General features: G+C 48.7%; 1 protein-coding gene across 2 annotated transcripts in view; it reads left to right on the top strand.

The window, feature by feature from the left end:
* Positions 1 to 1,826: 1,826 nt before the first annotated feature.
* The window catches only part of LOC125956001 (loricrin-like), a 59,038-nt gene continuing 38,364 nt past the window's right edge, over positions 1,827 to 22,500 (top strand). The window contains exons 1-2 of one of the 2 annotated variants that reach the window (XM_049687405.1): positions 1,827 to 1,866; positions 2,811 to 2,913. The gene's annotated coding sequence lies outside the window, so the exon portion shown is untranslated. Of the gene's footprint in view, positions 1,973 to 2,810; positions 2,914 to 22,500 lie in introns of both variants that reach the window. The other variant, XM_049687403.1, reaches the window with a different exon arrangement.

Here is a 22,500-nt window from a genome sequence, read left to right as displayed (position 1 = left end):
GGGTGCCGAAGGATGATCCTTTCCGTGCCACTTCCGCGCTCGTGAAAAGGTGGCTGCGGTGGATGGATATGTTTTTGTTTGTCTTTGATTCTCCCGCTTCCAGCCAGCCGACCGGTGATGGAATAATTAGGCCACTCGAGGAGGGTACCAAGGGCACGATGACGACGGCGACGACGACGTCGACGATGACGACAGACAAGACAGAATTGTCGAACGTCTTTACAGTCTTCTAACTGGAGTGCCTTAAAATGAGACTGAGATGGAATCGATGGAAACCGGAAGCCGGATTGTTCCTTTAAAACTCAGTTTAGGGAGCTCATGGGAATGTTTAACAACTTCCATATTATATTTGAATTTTAACTCATTTGATAAACGTTGCTCTGGAGTAACATCAAACGTTCTATTGCAAAAGTTCTGTGTAACTCGAAAAAGAAATAGCCCTTTATAGGAGGATTTGATGGTTGATCTTCATATCAACCACATCACAACCACATCACAACGAATGTGCGAATGCGAAATGGGGCTTCGCAAGTCGGGCAGGAAAAACTTTCCCTTCATTGATAAATGATAAATTGTGATTCGTCATTAATGGAGCTGAATTGAATAAGTATCGCTCCGAGGGCCGAACTATAATCCGAAAACTTTTTCCCCTTTTCCTTTCGCACACGATTCTTCTGTATCCTAGTAGTGTGCTAGCATACATGCGCGGTATGAAAGGGGGCCTAAAATGGCGGATGGAGGAAAAATCTATTTCTCCGCCAAGACACACTACTCCGCATCCTCGCGTTTACAAGGGGGAATATATGGACACACACACACCCCCCCGCCTCGTTGGCTGTCGGCCTGGGATCGATTCGGACAGATTCTCGGTACCGCTGCCCAAAGGAGGGCCCAAAACGATGGCTTACGTCAAAGTTTGGTCCCTCATTTACATCGTTAGATGGCGCGGTTCGAACGTTTTCTTACTGCCGCAGCACCGTATTGGCATCGAAGCATTGAATGCGAAGCAACATCGACCGAAGCGGGGGATCCATTTGCTGTGATGGTGGTGTCTGTCGACGTCGGCGGCCGGGAAATGAAGCGCGAATGAAGTGCTCGTGAAGACGACCTGGACGGCGAAGAACGAACGGGGACGGACAGGATGTGGGTGCGGATGAAAAATTGACTTCGTCTTCTTCGCCAATCAATCATCTCAAGTTCCTCTCGCCAGCCGGCATACGGAGCCGGAGTATGACGAGCGAGGAAATGGCGACGGGCGCTCCGATGTGGCGAGCCACTTATAAAGTGGCAGTCGTTAGTCCGTTATCCCTTTTTCCTTACGTCTGCGTCTCCTGGCAGCGAGCTTTAAGATACACAATAGATAATCCACTCCACAAAAATGGGAGGGAGGAGGAAGAAGCGTCGGCGACGGTGGCGGCTGTTGGCATAATTCAACATTATGCTCCACTGCATTACGCTCATTCCGCGGTGCATTTCGGTTCGGTTATGATTCTCAATTTAGGAATGCAAATCCGCACAATCGCCGCCCTTCGCCGGAGATCTGTTTTGTTTACTATACGCGGTGTTTGCGCAAAAACCGGCTACTCGCTCTCGGTGACCATCGGGTATAACGGTGTAGTAGCAGCTACTACTAAGCACGACGACTAAATCGGAAGAGAGAGAGAGAGAGCGCGTAAGCGAGAGAGAACCAGCGCATAACGAGCGCAGCAGAGAGTCAGTCGAACCCAACAACGAACCACCGACGAACCCACGGCGAAGACGGAACGAACGAAGCAACCATAGCGACCGAGTCGGGTCGAGGCATCTCGACGGCCACGCTCAGTCAGCTTTGGTGTCGCGCTTGGTTGGTTGGTTGGTTAGCTGTTGGTCTGTATTACTGTTCGCGAAGTTTACGAAGCGCCGCGTCGTGATACGCGCGGGTTTGTGTTCCGTGTTTGACTTCTCTACGGTGCGAAGCAAACACTCAGTGAAGGTGAGACGCGCACCGCTGGCGCACTCTATTTGCACGAATTGTTATCCAATTGAAGTGTCGCTAAAAATCGTGAAGGCGTATTAAGGCGAAGTGAAGGATACTGTCCATATACTGAACGGATCCAATTGGAATCGAAGTGGAGGAAGACAAACGATGTCCTTCACCAGCAGCAGCAGCAGCAGCAGCAGCAGCAGCTTGTGCGAGTGATTGTTACCGGGGTAACGTTCACCGGGAAAAAGGAAGCTTCAATGCTTCCGGATTGTGTACATCATCATCACCAGCCACCATGACCGCTGTGACCATGTGAACGCGGAACGCAGAGCGGCCAACGGATTGTGTTGTGTCTCGTCCGCTCGTTTTGGTGATACTTTCACCACGGAACCGACGTCGGAGCACCGCCTGCCTTGCCTTCTCCCTATTCCAGCAGTGCGCGATATTTATGCGACAAAAGTTACTGTGCACGCAGCGGTGTCAAGGTGGTGTTTGTGCACGCTTCGTATTGTGTTGCCGTGTGCCGTGGAGATCCGGAGGAGAATTGGTCACCCGGTTACAGTCAATTGTGACCTGGTATTGTTCCAGCAACACTCTATACCGGGCATTTATTGTGGCATTGTTGGGTGGGGTGGTGCGGTGTGCAGCGAATTGTTTTGTGGAATTGCGACACAGTGCGACAAAGCGTACCGTCCCAATTGTCCAATTCTGTTTGCTGGGCTGTGTAGTTGTGTAGTTGTGTAGAACCGTGGGCTCATGCTGATAGCGTATCCAGCTTGTCCTGGCATCGCCGTGTCATGTTCTGGTGTTGATGATTGTTTTTTTTTTATTCATTTCTTGTTTGCAGCCTTTCGCTGAGTGCAACAGTGTGTGTGCGTGTGTACCGCGAAACGCGGATCTTGTGGATTGCATTAAAATTTCGATTAAAAGCTCGGATTCACTTTAAAAAGGTAAGTCTAGTCCAGACTTTAATCATCAGATAGAAGGTTTAAATTAACTATTTATTGAAATTAATACAAAAACAATCTTCAACGCTGCCGACTGGAATCAGTCGGTTCCTGTGTCGAAACTGTTTTGATCCCTTTTTCGTCGCCATCTCGGGCCGTATCAATTCCCGCGCCCTTACGATACCGTTCACACACAGAGATTTGGCCTTAATGTGTGTTTGATTTGCATCCTTGTTGAGTACACAAGCCCCCCGCACCTTCTCGCCTCGAGTCGAGTCGAGAACCATCGGACACAATCCGGCGCAAATCGGTATCGACAAATGGAATGGTGTAGCCGCGGAGCCGCGGAGCAACTCCCCAACTCACCTCACTATCGTCCTTGCCTCAAGCACCGAAAAAAAAAGGCGTCCGAGGTTATCATCGGTCGAGGCTATACGGTCGGGCGCGTACAGTACGGCACACCTACAGCCAAATCCACTTCCAATGATGACGGCGACGACCGAGATACTCGAGCCACGAGCGCACGCACGCACATTATCAACTGAACGATCGACGGCGCCGCGACGGCGACGGTCAGCTGCTTGGCGCTGATCGTCAATGGTACGAATCGCCAGCGTGCCAGCGTGTATGTGGTTAATGGCGAACACGGGAGGTGGGCAGCATTGAGGTGCATTACTATACTGCTGCGTGATGTTGTCTCGCTTCGATGCGTCCGTGTCTATCTGTGTTTGTGGTCGAGGGCTATCTCTTCACCACGATTCCTTCATTCCACCGTCATTTCGATTCCATTTACGGTTCGCATCGAATCTGGCTTGGCCGGAGCTGACTGGTTGATGCGTAACTCCTACTAGCGCCCCTGCCTGCCATCCCCCACCCCCTCCCCTCTGGACCATTAAATCGAAATTGAAGCACTCGGCACGCTGGTGTTGGTGTGCGAGATCGCAGGCGAAGGCCTGGTGTGCGGCGAAGGCCTGGGGAGGTGGTGTCGAAAATGGTTCGCGATATTTGCTCTGGGGTGTTGTTGTTTATATCCATCAGCGGCGGAGTCATCGTATTCCCTCCCGTGTGTGTGTGTGGTACGGCTGGTCCAACCGGTCTGTTACCTAGGTCACTCTGTCTGCGACCGACGACGACCCTCGCCGGCAGCTCGAAGGTTGGCTTTTTGCAAACGAGAAGTTACCGCTAATGTGTATGCGTAGTGCCAAATGCCGCCAATTCGTTGCTGCGACATAGACTAGTACACATCGCTCCCTGGCTCCCAAATTACAAAAAAGAAACGACAATCGGCCACGCGGGAGTTGTGTGCGGACGCAAAAGCTTTCAGCGGATCCGGCGGCACATCCCTAATGACGGGATCGTTGTCGTTTTGGGATGTTGTTTGTTTGACACCAAAATGCGCGGAAATGGCGATCAAATGAGGTTTCAGTTTTGGGTGGGAGGAGGTTATTTTTTCTGTGTTTGTTTCGTTTCGGTTTTGAAGTGCCTTTTGAGATCCGGGTTATTACTGTTTGGAACGTGAGTTAATTCGTTCGGTTTTACAAGACATGATATGAAATGCTAATAATATGCTAGCCATGGTAGTAGCATATTATTTCATCGCTTCGTTTATACTAATGTGCTTTTTAATGTCATTTTTGTGGCGCTTTTCTGTTTCAGGTCTTAAAAAAAATGTAAGCACCGATATATTTCATTCAATTTAATAAAATAAATTTTTGAGCTTGATAAATCGTGATTGCGAAGGGCTCTTGTCCATTACTTTACCATGAAATGTAAAGCAAGTATGTCTTCGTAATGGTGTAATGTTTTCGTAATGGTACCAAAGATGTCACCTCGAGTTCCACTTGAACTGAAAAAACGTAGACGAGAAAATACGAGAGACAATTCGCGAAATGTGCGAATTACTTGAAGAAGCAACAGATAGGGATTGTGACGTCAAATCGTTTGTTAGGATGACAAGTGGATTCATTATAAGATTCCAAAAGGGGAAAAAATCCGCATAATACATTTAGAATCAGTTCCATCACAATTAAAACAAGATATTCTCTGTGCAAAGATTATATTGCGAATAGGGTGATGGTGATGCTGCTGTTCATAAGAATACGGATAAACCTTGGATTAGAAACTTTTATCAAAAAGTATTAACACATTTGAAATATGATTTGGCCAAATAACGACTACACAGAGCTAACAAACAGGATAAAATTATTTACCAGCCATTCGCTTCTTTTGCAGTCATTATCAGACACTCCTAAATTGCGTTAAAAATGGCTACATAAATGATCATTTGGTTAAGGTAGTAATATGTTATTTGATATTTGAAGTTTGATTATGTTGACTGAAATAACACGACAAATTTTGAACAGATACTAAACGAATGAATCCATACACTATTTGGTTCTATATACATACTAGTAAGTAAACTCCAAATCAAACGATTAGTGTATTCTATCAAGCAAGATTGGCATTAATTTGTATGAGTTTTTCAAGCATGAACCAGCCCTTTGTTGACCGAAACCCATCAACGGCTTCAAAAGGGTACCGAGTTCCTACGAGCCGCATTGCCTCAACCTCTGTCTCTGTTTCTGTCTTTGAAGTACTGACACACGGGGCCAAAGGAAACGAATTTTGTTTATTTCCTTCACAAACTCGCTCGCTATCACTAGCTGTCTTGGTGTTCATGCTGTGGTCAAACGGCACAGCATTCTCGTTGAGTTTGCTCTTTGCCTGGCATCCGCCCTAGTGGACTCCACCGCCTGAACCAACAGTTGTCGATGCGATAAACAGCGAAAACAGGCTACCATTCATTCATGTACCCCCTAACAGATGTTTGAGGAAAAGGTAAATTTAGATTCCCTAAGACGCCAATCGGAGAGCGGTAACCTAAACCCCTGACCACATAAAAAGTTTGTACCAAGGAGACTATTGTGACATTATACTCTTTGTACCAGATGTTCCGGCAGCTACTAGTTCGATAAATTGTGGAAATAATGAAAATGACACCATTCTACCATCTCTTTTAGTGTTACCAAGTGGCATTTGTCTCGCTTTATATCATCATAATGGATACCAACATGCTCCTTCGCTTTTATTTTGCTCCGAAAGTAATCATTTGCGATGATAGATCCGTACCACCTGCACCGGCAAAGTGAGACGCAGCCACAGCTCGTTGCAAAAATGTTCCGCAAATTCTTCTTCGTTTAACACCCTACACGTGCCACAACAGCACACCGTTTCAACCGGAGAGAATGATGCATATTTGATGCACATACACCAAGCCCCATGGAACTGCTGCTGCACCGTGTTCGAGTTCGGTCGAACGGAGGTGTTGCAGTAGGTGCCCCCCCGGAGAGGGAGGAAGGCTGAGCTCAGAGCTGGGTGTTTGTGCATCTCCACCAGCTTCGTGCGCTTCCCGGTCCAGCCAGTGGTTTGATGTAGAAGTGGCTGCTTAAGTGCATTATGCAGGTGTTTAAATGTTTATATTTGCTCTTTAGGAGCTGCTGCTGCTGCTGCTACTGCTGTGGGGAACGATCAAACGATGCTTGGGGAAAGAGGGATGTTTAAGCTAATGCCTCATAACACCCACGGTAGGTAAGGTAGTTAACCAACCGTGCCGATGAACACACACACACACACACACACACATGAAGAGGGAGTTTACAGTGTTTACGATGTGCTTCATGAGCTTGAGATTCCATTGTTTGTCGTTATGGAGCGTTGTTGAGGTTGAGTTGTTGGATTGTTTCGAGAGTTCAAACCTCCTACCTGGTGACAAATAAGGACCAATTGTTGTACTTTTTATGCCTTTCGTGCTAGCAATTCCTAGAAATAATAGGCGGCATATTATCTCCTCCGCACTGATCTCATCGCATTCCACGTAACCGTGCGATCACCTTCAAATGCCAGCGTCATCCGTCATCGAACGGAGTAGACGACTCGCGGAGGTCTTTAACGGCTGTGTAGTAGTAGTTGTTGTTTGGGATTGTTTCAATGTTAATTTAATAGCTCACGACGACGACTGGTGGCATCACGTGGGAGCACGTCTACTCCATCATAAGCCGATCTCGGCGATGATTATAGCTCCCTCGAGCTCTGTTCATTCGCATCGAACAGCGTAATTAGCAACAATCTGTTGCGACCTCTGGCTACGATTGAAGAACGTTTCCCCGTCGCGGCTCGTCGTCGCTCACCTCACAGATAGATTGCTGTAAGGCAACGTTACCGATGATTGGTTCAGTGTTTCATCATTTTACCAATTTGTTCTACTTCTTCTCCATTCAACATAAATAAAACTCGTTTGTAGCTCATCGAGTAGTTAATTTGATAAATTGAATATTTTTGCGTCACAAATTTCTCATTAGAGTTTCTCGTCCACCAGAGTTGCTCATCCGCAATGGCAAATCACGATGTGCGCATCGCGTCGCAATTGACAAAATGAATTCTAAAAATAAGACATTGCTCCCCTGCTCCTAATGATCAACCGAACGACCGGACGGTGACACGGACGCGGTGCTGCGAAATAATTAATGTAAATTCTGCGCAAAGACGTCGACCGTCGACGATTCGAGCGAGCATCTGTTGGCGGTTGAACTTGAAAATTTTTTCTTTTCGCCAAAAAATCCCACACCGCGCCATGATGCTGATGCTGATGATGATGGTGATGGTCTGACATGTTTTTTTTCCCTTCGTTCGCTTCTGTGCGAGAAGCGTTCTGGTGGTTCCAATTTAAAGCATTTCTGTACGCTCCCGGTCCTCCAGCCGTTGTACGGATGTGGTGTTCTCGCCACACTCGCCCCCACTATTCCGGTTGGTGGTTCCGTTTTGCGATGGGATGATTTTACCATGCTTTTGGGACGCTGCCATGACACTGAGTTCGATGGCCGTACTAGATGGGTGGACCACGACGACGACGACGACACGAACCGACGAACGAAAATGACAACTCCCGCCAAACTCGAGGCCATCGAGGCATTCAAATGGTGGACGTTGGTGGAAACTATTTTCAGAAGCTGATACCGAATTGATGTCTGGGGTAGATTACTCTTCGTTACCACCGCTCTAGTTAGCTCGGTTCGGTGGAAGTAAGTAAGACATTTAGACGATCGAGATGATTGCAGCTGTCATCATCATGGGCGATAAGATGGATTGGTGGCTGCTGGCTGGCTGGCTTATCGCTTATACGCAAAGCGACGCAAACAAATGTAATCATACATTTCTTCTGCTTCCTTTTATTTAGTTTATGGATGATTATAAGCTTTGTTTCAAATATTTTTCAATTCAAGGGATAAGCATTACTTCAGCCTTTTGTGTTTAATGACGCGATTACAGACCATTGAAAACCTTTTAGTGTAATGCTCTTCTCCACCTCGCTGGGCACCGATTGTACAATCACAACCATTAGTGCTACGATTAAGAAGAAAACATCGAGTAAGTGGCCACCGTACGTCTTAGATTGATAGGAGATGCCCTTGATTACGGAAAGCCCATCCGCGTTCGCGAGATGTTTTTCAGCTCTGAAAGCATTTTTTTATGATACCCCGGTGGTCGATTTGACTACGTTTCGACGCGTAGTCACGAGCACGCGCCTATCCCGACGATCCCATGTTCCAAAAGTGTCATAAAGCTGTTGTCTTTTACGCTGTTCCCAGCCAAGCTGCTCAAAACGGCGGTTGCCTTATAAATCATTTTTATTGTGAAACATTCCAGTGTACGATCTTCTGTGGGTCTACGACATTGTATGCAGCTGAGCTATACTACCGTGTCGGTGGGGTTAAGCCGCTGAAAGTTTTACTTTTATGTGAATATACGTCGTTTGGGCTTACTAAAAGCAAGAAAACGGTCCATAATACGTCAAGAAAATGCGGGAAGTTTCCACTCAAATCATACTTCCACAATATTACAATAGCTAAGGTGTGGACACTCCATGATTGTCCGTTCCATGGTTTTACAACAAAACGTTCCAGAGATTCACGTGGATTTCTCTTGTCATTTATTTGATTTATTACCCTCGTGTAATTGCGTTCCCAGAGATGGGCCGCAGCTGAAAGTATCATCATCAATGGACGGCCCATCCCGTTTTGGGCTGCCGGTGACACATTTCAAGGAGATAAGATTCGTTACAAGTACTGTCACGGCATAATGACTTAATGTTGACGACGTGGCCAGTCTGTCCGTAAGTACTGGACTGGCCTGTGCAACCACTTGTTTCATTTCCATCCCCCTCAGCAATCCACCTGACCTCCAATTACTAACTCCAATTACGAAGATGACGCAGATGAGTGCTCCCAAAACGCATGACATTCGTTTGTGTCCGACATTCTGATACGTCCCATCGAACAGTTCCCGTTGTGCAATTTCGGTTTCTTTTTTTTGCTGTATCTGTAGCATTTCATTCCAATCATCCCAACACAAGGATGGAACGATGGGCCACAACGATAACCACACGCACACACACTTTTAGTTCTGCTTACTATCAATTCCCATTGACTCCTGCAGAAAACATGGGCGTTGAAGGTTCCGCAAGACATGACAACTGCGTTCGACGCATGGTTTCCATCATCATCATCATCAACATCAGCGTCGTTTCATGCGTGTAACATCCCACTGCCACTGGCCACCAGTGTGTCCGAAGGGAGGACAGAAAGGGAGGCGGCCAGAAACATGTTGGAACAAACTTTCCATCCAGCAGCCATCAATCGCCAAAACTTTTAAACCTTCCCCCTTTTTCCCGTGTGTCACTCCATCGTTCGCGTGCGTCTGTCTGTTGTGTCATGTTTTGGGTGAAAAGGTGTCCGGAAAACCACACACACACACACACGACGCTCGCTCGCTCGATTCACGGAACCGTTGTTTTTCATTTCCCAACACCGGCCACCGGACCAGGGACTGCTGCAAAGTCAATATACGCATAGCGGACGAACGAACGAACGGATGGACGGATGGACGGTTGTTGTTCATTTTTCCGGTGACCGTGGGGAGAGGGCTTAGAGTAAGGTTAAGCTAACAAATCTTAATTCTTCTCTTCTCCTGCCGACCAAACACTGTTGTGAGGTGATGCTTGGTGGTGGTTTGGTAAGGCCAGCGTACAACACTTCATTGGTTTGCGTTCTGCTGCTGCGGAGAGGTTGAATGATGCGCGTACATCACGTTGCCCCGGAGTGTGTCCCTCTGCTCGGGAAAAGATGATAACGAGCACACACACACACACGCATGGGAGGGGCAGCAAGTAAACGAAGAGGAAGTGAAGCGAGATGAAGGAAAAACCACCAAACAGAGGCTCAGAGCGACATCACAAACAATCAAACAGAACTAATGATATAAACATTGCATCACTGACCGACCTCCCGGTGGGTCGCGTGTGTGTGTGTGTGTGTTGTGTCGTAAGCAAACAGGCACTCCCTCTCGATCTCGTGTCTCTACAACGTGGATAAGCCCGGTCCACTCCCCGGTATGACCGGTGGTAACGGGTAAGATCAACGTTAATTAATGGCAATTGCCGGTTGACATGCGTCAAGCGAGTCGACCAACCGCTAGTGCTACTGGTGCTGCTGCTGGTGCCGAGTCCAACAACGTTTTGGAGTGCCCATCCCGTACCTGTCGCGCCCCATTGAGCCCGCGCTGACCTGTGAGTGTGTGTGTGCGATCGTCGATTGACGCATTCTTCTCCGGTGCGCAGCGCGAACGGAGCGAAGCGAAAGAAGCCTCGGCAACAGTTTGTCACGCCGGGGAGGACGATTTTACTTTTATTTTATCTTTATGCTTTCACCCCGCGCCGCCGCACCGCAGTGGTTGGCCTACTTCCGTGCGCGTTCTGTGCTCTGGTTTTTAACATCAACAGCAGAAGCAGAAACAGAAGCAGCAGTGAGTTGCTGTGGTGGACTGGAGTGGAGTGCGAAGAGACGCGCACGATAGTAGCGCAACAACGCGAGCGTCACTGGCTCCGGCCACTAGCTTCGGGCTGGCTGGTATTCATGTTTTATTCAGTGTGACCGACGATGATGGCGTTGTTTTAGGTGCTCTGTTTACGGTTTTTTTTTGTGCTGCTTCTCGCGCTCTCGCTCGCTCGCTCGCTCTCGCTTTCGACTGCCTGCCTGCTGTTCTTGATGGACAGCATCCCGCCTCCTCGCTGCTGGATGAATTTTTGTGGTAAATTTCGGACTTGATTTACTTACAGTCCGTGCAGAGAGATCGGGGCCCGAGTGCTACCATGAGACCAATAAGGAAGTGCTCACTGGGACCTCTCCCTCCTGAGGGGAGGCTCACTTGATGTCTGTTTCGGGAGGAAGAGGACCGCGCTGGTGGTGGTGGTCTGTGTGTCGCATAATGGAAGCCACTCTCACACGCGCGCAGAAGATGAAGATGATTTGGAGGCTGCGTCATGACGCGAGCATGACAGGAGAGTGCCGAATCGTGTTTGCATCATTTATCGGCCTGGACAACGACGACCGGATTTTCGCTGCAGATTTCCATCCAATGCCGGGATGCCGTGCTGTGAAGATGGACCACAGCAACGGAGAAGCGGAACACGGAACACCAGGCCGGCGACGATTGAGATTCCATTAATCTGTTCACACCAACCACGAAGCCTGCTGTTCATCATCGTCGTCGTGCACCGTGATGATCGAAGGCCTCGAAGATCGTGTCCGTGGTCCGTCGATCCATTTCCGGACATGTATCATTTCATTGGCACCTTCTCAGCATCGTAGCGAAGGTTCGCGTTGGCCAAGGCTACCTTGACCTTGCTTTGTGTCCGGGCGCAAAAAAAAAAAGGTGTGATCGCCAACGCCTACTGTGCGGTTGGCGGGGATTGTGTCGGAAAATTCGGAACGCTTGACGTCAACCGACGCGTCGTAAGTGTAATGATTAAGATCATTCATCGGTGCAGCACTTACGGTGGATCGTCGTCCTCGTCGTACTCGTAAGCGATTCTTTCGCCGGCTAGTGTCCCGCACTAACAAACATCTTTCCACTCTCCAGCGCTCACTCTCTCTCTCTCTCTCTCTCTTTTTGGTGCAATCAAATGGTGGCCTCCTGCCGAGCGAAACGTTTTATTTCTGTTATCCAAACATTTTCCCAACGGAAAACATTTACATCTCCCAGCGGAAGGCGCATCCGTTCCGGAATCCGCTTACCAACGGGTCCAAGTGCTTTCTCTTTCCCTCTCTTGCAACCCCTTTTTTTGGTGCCCAGCTTCCGTCAAGTGAAGTGAAGAGGGGGTTGAAGCGAAATCTCGAAACAAAGTGCAAAAAGTGCGCCAACGTGCGCGGCGGCGGCGGCGTCTTACGTCGCGGTTGGAAGCGGATTCTTAATCCCTCGCTCTTCCCCGCTCCGTCGGAACCACCGACATTGCCTCGCGTGGGGTGAGTGGCGCTGCGTGAAAAGGGCGCATTTTTATGGTTCCATTTTTACGCCACTCGCCGCTCGCTGAACGATGTGCGAGATACATTTTTCATGATGGCCACCGCCAATAAAAGATCATCGTGCAGGATATAGCCCGGCGGGGTGACGTGTGTGTGTGTGTGTGTGTGTGTGTGTGTGTGTGTGTGTGTGTGTGTGTGTGTGTGTGTGTGTGTGTGTGTGTGTGTGTGTGAAAGTGCGTACATCGGTTGTGACGTGGTTTTCCAAGAGTAGCAGCTTCCAACAGCATACAATTCACTCGGGGGGCCCTGAGCATTATCGTGCTCATCAGCACCGACCGGGGGACAAACCGTCACCTTCACCGACGGGTGCTCCGGTTCATATATAATGCGCGATCCCGGGGTTTCTTTTTTTTTTTTTGTTGGCCAAACAGAAGAGGGCCTCTGTCTTCCTTTTTTTTGGGAGCTGAAGGAGGATGGGTGCCAATGCGCAAATGGGCCGTTGGAATGGACCGAGAGAAAGAGAGAGAGTCAGTGTATCATTGTAATAATGCATATTTTGGGAGTTTCCGTTGTTAGGCATTCCGCAGCGAGCCCAATGTTTACGCATTCCTACGCATACCAAAACGAGCAACACTGGTTTCATGCTTCATGCATACGCTTTACGCACCACGTGAACCGAGATGCTGCTCAAGCGTGGGAGTGAGCCTTGCGGTTGTAATGTTTTATCTTGATCCACACAATCCACACGATAACCAGCCTGTACCGGCCGATCGTGTGCTCGGTGATATGCTATGGAGCTCACAAACGATGCGCATCCAACGAGCGCGCCGGTGTGTATGTATGTGTGTGTGTCCGTCGGTTTGTTTTTTCGCTTTTAAATTTACAGTGCAAACATGCAAATAAAGATGGATTGCCGACATTACGAGCGGTGGAACGTTTCGGAACGAGTGTCGGTGCCACGTGCATTCGGAACGAGGGCTCACTCACTTGAATCATATTTCCCTTCTCTCTCCTCCTCACCAGGCGGGCCACTAGAGTATATGGGTGGGTGCTTTATTGCGGTGAATTGTCTCGCTCTCGCTCTCTCGTGGTAAATGCGCCATAATCGTAAATACCGAAGGAAATTGGATAAATATTTCAAAGTTCTTGACTCCACGTTCTCGCCAATTGGCAATTTTATGTCGCCACACGCGGCTCCATGTGGACCGGGGTGGGTGCGCTGATGACAAAGGTTTAGTACGCCACGGGCACGAGCAAGAGACACGAAACATGAGTTGAGAGGCAACATTTTGGAATAAATATTGCACTGCCCTTCCCCAGTGGAAGTGCTACAAAGAAAGAGAGCTTAATCCTTTAGAATGATGAATGAATTTTCAAACAAATGACTAACGTTCGCTTCTTTTCCACCTTCGTTTCAGGTGTGTATCAATCCCTTGCTGCATTTTGTGGATGTTGTAAGTGTTAAAGGTTTAGAAAAATCCAATTCAAATTTGCAAACAAGCCGTTGTGATGAACGGCTGCTGAATCTACTGTCTGCGTGTCAGTGACACCAACCTGTTCAAGTGGCGCTGTCCAGGCAACCAAATTGACAGCTCCCCATTGCTCAGTGCGTCGTTGATTGAGATTGGATTTTTGTCACTTTATTCGCTGCCCAGTGACGGTGTACTGGTGAAACCGATACGATGAGCCAGCTACACTAACGAAACAAAAAACCGCCAGCTACCGGGCGTCTCCATCGCGACCAGGCGTCTCCATCGCCTACCCAGTAACCATGCGTCTCCACCGAAACGCCACAATATCCTTTTACATCACCGACAAATCCAAACCCCGGCGTCCATAGCAACCACTCCACTCCAGTTGGCACCCATTTAACTTGCGTTTGCGTTTCAATTTCACCTCCCTTACCCCACCATCAACATCACCGACGCACCAACCCACGCCACGCGGGCAAATACGGCCCTGGAACATCATCTCGCTGTCGCTTATTTTCTCATAATTTCATTTATTCAAATTGATCGCTCTAAATCTTACTCAACTGCCGGTCTGAGATTTAACTGTTGGAGCGGGAACCGTGCAGGCAGACTGCTGCTGCTATTTTGTGAAATCGCTGGCTCATTTTACACTCTTACGCGGTCTCCAACGGCCACCCCCACCCGGCAGATTAAAGCTTTAAACTTTGAAACCGACTTGTGTATGTGTGTGTGTGTGGTTTTGCTCGGTTCAGCAACACGCGTGCTATCGTGTGTCGAGTTCACTTGAGCCGAGCGCCTGAGCATAAATTGATAAATATGAAAATGAGCACTAAATCCCCGCGTAAGCCTTTGCTGTGGGCGGTGGTGGCAGCGCGATCCACGACGACACACATGCCACGCGTCTGTACATCACGACTTCATCTACCGTAAATATGATTTTCTCAATTGAAACGCTACTGAGCAGTCATTTTCGGCACTCGGTTTCGGTGCGTACAGAAATGCACAGAAATAATCTTTTTCACTTTAAGCGCTTTACTGGAGAAGTTTTATTCCTAAACTTTCATTCAATTCTATTCAAACTCGTTTCCAAAAGCCTTTTCCATAAGTATTTTCAAATCCTTTTTAGTACACACGCTACGTTCGGTATCACCTTTCATGCTATTGATATTTGTTAGCTCTCTGGGATTGGTTCTGCTTTGTCTTGATGCCGGGATTTTGTTGGCATGAAAACCGATCGCTCCTTCTTGCGTAGCCACGCTCTCTGGGGAGCGCAACCTAAAGAAGGTCAGCTTCGAGTTCCTCCGAACGAAATTAAAGAGCAACGATCCTAGTTGAGTCCAACAGGGACAATGGGCTTTCAAGCGAACGACTCATAGCCGAAGCATAGGTTTGGTGTTGCCTCTCGGTTGCCCACTACTGCACAGCAGAAAGGGAACAGAAGAATTCCAGCAATAAATACTCACTCATTAAATTGAACCCGCACGCAATATTCCCCCCGGAGGTGGACAGCGGTGGCCTGGCGCCAGTCCCGCGGTCGGTTTCATTATGAAAGTGGACGCTCATCCATAAAATTAGCCTCGGAACAGCCGGATAGAAAATCCATTTTGCGTTCGTGTTTTCGTGTTGAGATTTTCACTTCATTTCCACTTCAGGGCCAGGGATGGCCTCCCCGAGGGGGCGGGCGTCATTTTATGTTCCTTGGTTCAATGTAGCTAGAATTGGGTTTTTATTATAGCTTGGGTCAGTTGAAAATGATTTCATAAAACCTCTCAGAGCGAGTTTGGTTAAAGTGCTCACCGTTATAGGCGAGTTCTTGCTAGCTTGATTTCTTTCGTTTTGGAGCACTCCAAGTTTTCCTCAAGCTATGCAGTTGATTTATCATCCAATTTTCAACATTACAGTAAAACTCGTTCGTTCTTTCGTTCGAACTTCCTCTTATCGACTCTCGTTAAGGCTATTAATTGATGTAATTATGAGTTTCAGCACCGAACCGTGATAAGGAAATTTGCACCCTACCCCATCACACCCCCCCCCCCCCTTTCCCTAATGGAGTGTCCTGTCGATGGACGCTATAAATAGTTGAAAGTTTTTAACCAATTTGCAACAGCCAAAAAGGTTCCTCGGCATCTGATCTCGCGAGAGCTGTTCAGCGTCGCGATGACATGGCAAGTGCTGGGTTCTTTCGTTTCTTTGTTATCCTATCCACGTCGACGGCCGGATCTTCTGGTGACATGAGACACCAGCTCCCAGGGCTGCCATCGGAACAACCTGACACGCGGTTTGATGGGTTAATTTGCTCCGAGAAGTAGAACAAGCTGATTGAGAGCAGCAGAGTCACAAGAACGATCCCTCGCCTGAGGGTGGGAGGCTGTTGGAACGAATTGGAAAGTTTTTAACCAGCCAACCACCCCTCAGTGGCTCCCTCATTGGCTGCCAAACCCATCCGAGCCAGAAGGTACGGAATTTGGTTAGCCTGCCTGCGGCTGGCCCTCTCACTCTCACTCTCTCTCTCTGCGCAACTTTCCCACCCCAAAAACACCACGGACCGATGCCTTCCGATCAAATTATATCGCTCAGCATCGAAGGTACAGACCACAGAGCGACAGGAAGGGGGGGGTCCTTGCTGGCCTCTCTCGTCCTTTGCTTAAGATCGTGGTTTCGTCTTTGGCCGAACCAGCGCCGAACGATGAAAACTTTGTGCCACTTACAAGCGGTGGCCGGCGGGGTTACGTGGTTTCGAGATCAAATTTACTTTTCCCGGGCCAATATGGATAGGAAAGTTAGAGGACGCCACGAAGGAGCAGCAGCAGCAGATTGTGGCATATGTTTTCGATGATTGAGGAGTTTCAATTAACTTGGCAATTGAAGTTCCAGATTTATTGAAAACTACACTAAATGTTCGAAAACAGGGTTCAACACTTCGGATTCGATTTCTTCTCGTTTTATTGCATTAGTTTTGCTACATCATAGAAGAAACGATGCGATGCGACGAGCAAATGATTTACAATCCACAAGCGCCAGCAGAGGCTTAACGGCTGCTTTTGTTCCTTCGGAAAGTCAAAACAATTTGGAAAGTTATGATGATTTAGTGACCTCGTCCTCCCTGCCCTTGTGCACCTGTGCTACGGTACCGGGGCCCGGCACGCTTGCAATAGCATCATCACCGGCATAAATAACACCTTAAATCATCGGAAGATCGGCTCGAACTCTTTCGTTGCCGAGCGGCAGCAGCCAACTCCATAAAATATCGCCACAACAGCTGTTGTTGTTGCTGCTGCTGCTGCCCGGTGTACAGTGCGCGAACAGTCACTTTTCCCATAACTCATACTTCAACCTCGTGTGCGCGCGCATAGCTCAAACGTTTCAGCCAAAAACACAACCGTCGTATGAGTCGCGATGTCGGAAGCGTTACCATCTGGTCCCCAGGTCCTGGGGAAGTTCTCCTGGGTGGTAATCATAAAATGGGGGAAAAACTCTTTGAAGTAAGTTCACATTCGCGCATTCAAAACAGGAGAAATAAAACAAAATGGCAAAGAGGAGGAAGGCATAAGCTGACATTATTGTCTGTGTCTGTCTGTCTGTCTGTCCTTCTGGAATGTATCCTCATTTGTTGAGTGGCAATCAACGTACACAGAGGCGAACCCTTAATTTCTTTCGCTTATCAAGACCCTTTTGCTTCGCGCCGTTGGTTCGTTGGTTGCTTGGTTGATTATTTCAAAAACAAAAAATACAACCCTACAATGAGGCTGCCAAGGGTGCAGTGGCGAACGTCCTGGCTCACACACACCAAACGAATGCCACGTACACTCGTTTGGTGTGATCTGGCCTCGCGAGAGAGGTACCGTACGCGATTAACGGACGGTACTTGGGAGATTTTAATTTGCTACCATAAAAGTGTTCTGTTGTTATTACATTGCCACAGCCTGCCAGCCACCGTATTATACCGGTGGACGGGGCACGGCGATACCCGGTTCCCATTTAATAGTCCGAAAACCTCCCGACCAGCGACCGGCACACAAAATGGCGGAAAAAAGAGAAACATACACCGGACTCACACGCTCCAGGGAGTTGCTCCCTCAGCTCCGTCAGCAGTAGTAGGAGTCGCCGTTGTCGTCCTCAGTGTTGTCGCTGGCGGGCCGGAATCAAATTAAACTTTACTGACTCGCCAATCAGGGAGGGACGACCGCCCCGGCATCCCGGACAGTCGTACTGGCCGGACCGGAAAAGGAAGAAGGGCGGCCGTAACATTGGCCTCGCCGATGGTCTCGAAGTGGAAGTTTAAGCGTATTATTGTAGCCCTCTTGTAGCCCGGAACATTATTGCATTCCCGGCCCCCCATCCCTCCTTGCTCACTGTGGCGGTTCGCTACGGGAGCGAATTCCTCGCGGCATTCAGACAGACACACAGGCAGAAGGAAGGAGGAAGTCCTGGAGCACTGGAGCACTGAAAGCGAGCGAAGTTTGCACAAAGCTTCTTCACAACTTCGGCAACTCATAATCGTCTTATCTGCTTTACCAGTTTCTGGTGTTTCGTGCACCAACAGTACCAACGGGGACAGCCATTGGCTGGAGGTGGGCGCCTCTAGATATCATCGCGAGGTATGGCGTTGCGCAGCAGGCATGCACGTGTGTTGTGATTGTTGTGTATCCGGAACAATGAAACAATACAAATAATTAATGCACCAACAATACGTTTGTCCGCAGTGATGATGGTGATGGCGGTGGTGGTGGACGTGTGCAGAAGAAGTTTCGATTGCGATTCGAATGCCGCCTCTGCATCACCAATCAATGCCAATTCGATTTTGTTCGTTCTTCTCGCTTTCTGCTAGCAGCAGCAGTGAGATCCAAGAAGTTCCTTTATCCAGCCAGTATACCTCTTTGCAATGGGGCGATAAAAGAATGAGTTTTACTGCAAAAAATTAACAATTTATGCTGATTGAGCAGAGGAGTAGCAGCAGCAGCAATCGTTTCTACGCTTCCAGCTGTTAGGTGAAAGCGATGGAAGCGGGAATCGTAGATCAACTCCTTCGGCCGTTCGCTCAAAGAAACGCTATTGTGCAGCAGGAAAACTTTCGAGACACAATAGCATAACCGCGCAGGGGGGGGTTCAAATTTATGACTCCTTGCTTTAAAGCCGTTCCGAGTCAGTCGGACCAGCCAGTCGGACCTGCGGTCGACCTGCGGGTTTAAAGGGGAAGCAGGCGACGAATATTTGATGTCGTGGTGGGCTTGACTTCTGTCCTCTTTTTTTTTTTCTTCTTTTCTTGCACAAATTAAGGCTGGTCATGTGAGGGCAAAGGGCTGCCGAAGAAAGAAGCCCAATAAAACATGACATTTATTGGCTCGACCGAATGACCCAAGGTATCGATCCGATCAGCGGCCGATCTGGACCTGGACCTTCAGGGTGTCCAAGCGAAGTTTCTTATTCCCTGGATGCCAGGATGGTTTTGTTGGATATTTTTGAGTTTAGTTTTTTGTTTCTGGTTCAATATTTCGTCTGATGGACAGAATTACTGAATTGAAGACGCAAAGGAAGGGAGCTTGCAATTCCCTTTTTCTATACAAAATCGGTTTTACGATATTTTGAAAATATTAGTTTGACATCCTAGACCGCATCTGCCTAGACAAACCCATACCTATACTAACATCGTGTGTGTGTGCGCACATGTTTATCGAAGCCCCACGACTAACCACATGGAAGCAACGCGTTCCCCTTTTCTATGCTGCGGATCTCCTTTCCGTAAGCCCTTCGCACACACACACAGCGGGAAGGCCCTAGAGGCCGCCGAAGACGACGACGACGACAACGATGACGGGGGTTTTGGCATACAGTTTTATCGCTTTTGAGAATGTTCCACCGAAGATACGTGTTTTACGACTTTCAGAATCTTTTGCGAAAGCAAATGTACCCCGTTCCGGAACCGAAGGGAGGCCTGAGAAGTTCCCTGCGGCGGCTCACTGGAAAGGGAAGGAAAGACTGAGAGAGAGAGAGAGAGAGCCCGAAAAGACCGAAACACCGCCAGCTTTACAACGAATTGCCCCGAGGGCGCATTTCTGGGCACCGAAGGAAGGAAGCACCGAAGCGTCATGCTCCGTATGTGCCGTTCGAGCGGAGTTTTGTTAGTTGTTTATTATTTCTAGCTTCTGTTGTCCCCAGTATGCTGGGCGCTCACTGACATCGTCGCCTCAGCAAAACGGCCGGGCACTGTGGGCTGCTGCTGGTAGCGAGCGACGAGAAGAAGCGCAATCGTTAAAGTCTTGCGGGAATTTGTTCAAGATGGTTTGGCAAGAACCAGCAGCAGAAGCAGAACCAGCAGCAGCAGCAACCGACCATAGTAGAGCCACGTAGCTCAGCAAACCGCTTCGCTGGCTGGCTGGCTGGCGAGACCGAAACCGGCGAGAGCATCTTGATAATAATTTCGATTAGAAGAAGGGACCGAGGGAGAAGCATGGATGGGCGGGCGGGCGGACGAGCGGGAGGGTCCATCGTCAGGCAGTTGAAAAGCCCGAGACCAAAAGTTTTGACAGGCCACAACCGTTGACAACCGTCAGCGCCTTCAGAGCGCGCGCACGCTGTCTCCTGGTGGTTGCAAATTTTAACCGTCCGTGTCGCGGTCCGGACTGCGCATTCACCTACCTACAGTACCAACCGCCAACTCCCTGTCAGCTCCCTACCAGCACAGGTGCGGCGATGACAATCTGTGACAAAGGCAATGAATGAGCTGGCAAGGTTGTCTTCTTATCACGTTGAATCATCTGCTCTTGCTTTGGAATTTTTTCTTTATCTCGTCCTTTTTTTTTACGCCCCAATAAGCTACTACCCTCAAGTCGAGTGTCAAGTCTGTCACGAGACAAACACACACAGACAGGTCGTGGGAATGGAATGGAATTTATGGCATTCTTTCGCCACGGACAGACACCGCTCGGGTTTGGGGCCACGGTTGTTGACAGGTTTTTCTTTTACGAGGATGAAACTATCGAGAAGACTTTTGATACAAGTTCTGGCCGTTATGAGATGATTCCTGTTTGTATAGCACTCACAAAGTAGTAAACTTTTTGATAGGCTTCACTTCCACATTGTTCTCTTTTTATCTTTGGCTTAACATTACAATTAAAAGCAACATAGTTTAGTAAAATAAGAACGTTCTGTGAAGTGTCACGTGTTTTTTCGTACCACGTTTTGCGTTATGATTTCGTTCACCTGACAATCGCTTTGGTTTATTACCCTCCCCACCAACAAAAGACGTTTACGCTTGTCAAATTCGGTAAACCTGGTTCACCGCCCATCAACTGGAATTGCAAACAAACCCAACAACGGCGCCTTCTTCGTTTGCGCTTCGTCAAGGCGGAGGTTTTGACACATCACACACGCCATTGCCAACGACGCCGACTGCCGACTAACCGGAAGCAAGCAGGTGACAGAGCCTGTTTTGGGTTATAAATAAATTCCGGCCATTCGCTTCGCTTACTTTCGCGATTGTGCCGACGACGCTCGGCGTCGATCCGGTGCAATTAGCGTTAAAAGCAATCGATTATCCCCCCCTCCCTCCCTCCCACCTCGACCTCTCACTAGCGTGCGCGAAAGATGTCAAACGGATGACTGATTTTTGGTGCTTCCGTTTCCTTTTCCTACATTCACTTCTGCGATGGTAAAGGTGACAAGTCGATTGACCTTTTTCGGTGTCCTGCATAATCGTGAAGGCAAAAGAATTTCCTCGAACGCACACACACACACCGGCGATTGTCCCATTGTCCGAGTGTTGTGGAGGTTAAGTTACTAAATCCATTTTAGAATGCTTTCCAATCGGGGAGCATTCTCACGGTCCTGCATGATTCATCATCATTCGTCGTCGTCGTCGTCGTCGTCGTCGTCCGACATTGTAATCCGTTTGGCCTATCTGTGCATCAGCCATTTTGCCACCACAAAACAACACAAACACCACCGGCTTCCGGAACGAATCGGTTTCCGCATTATTTCCTTTCGCTGTTTCTTTGCGATAGCACAAATCGATTTTCCTTCACACATACACACACACACTCACACACACGAACTGACGCCATATTTCAGAAAGGCTTTCCCCTTGGACACGTACTCGTTCGCACCGAGAGAGAGACCTTTATCTGTGTTGCTCCAGCTCCGGTCTGGTACGAGGTCCGAAAATTTGCTTTCCCCGCGGCTCTCCTCCAGTAGCGTCTTCCCCGCCCGCAAACCACCAAATCGGTTAACGAACACATCGACCTCGAATGGGTTCATTTGCTAGATAGGTCTGCCGCAGCCGAGGCCACCTCCTCTCAGAATTGTCGCGTTTGAAAATTTGGATTTTTCCGACCACTTCCGGCGTCCGGAGTCGCGGCCCCCTTGGTTCCCTCTCATCGACGCGTCCCTTTCGCTTCGATATTATCGTCTTCTGCTCACCCCCCGCACGTATTCCGTGTCTCATTTTATGACATCGAAAACGAGACCCTCTCCCCCCTCCAAAAACCCAAGCAATCTTTTCCGAGTCCCGCGTGGTGTCCTTTTTGGCCATTTTTTCGCCACGGTTTGCGTCTGCAATCCTTCTGCTCTGTTCTCTTGGGTTGGAATTTTGTGTGTGTGTGTGTATTCCGGACGACGGTCCCGGACGGACATTCTTCTTCGTCGTTCGTCTCAAGAGTGGCAGCAGCTGCAGGAGAAGGCGAGAGGATGCGACGCAAGAATGTGCTGAACGCGTGTCCCATATCAATGCAAAATCCCCCCGTGCCCCCACAAAACCCCAAACCACA

This window comes from Anopheles darlingi, chromosome 3, assembly GCF_943734745.1.
Source record: "Anopheles darlingi chromosome 3, idAnoDarlMG_H_01, whole genome shotgun sequence".
NCBI classification, from domain to species: domain Eukaryota; kingdom Metazoa; phylum Arthropoda; class Insecta; order Diptera; family Culicidae; genus Anopheles; species Anopheles darlingi.
This window is presented reverse-complemented; position numbering and strand designations above follow the sequence as displayed.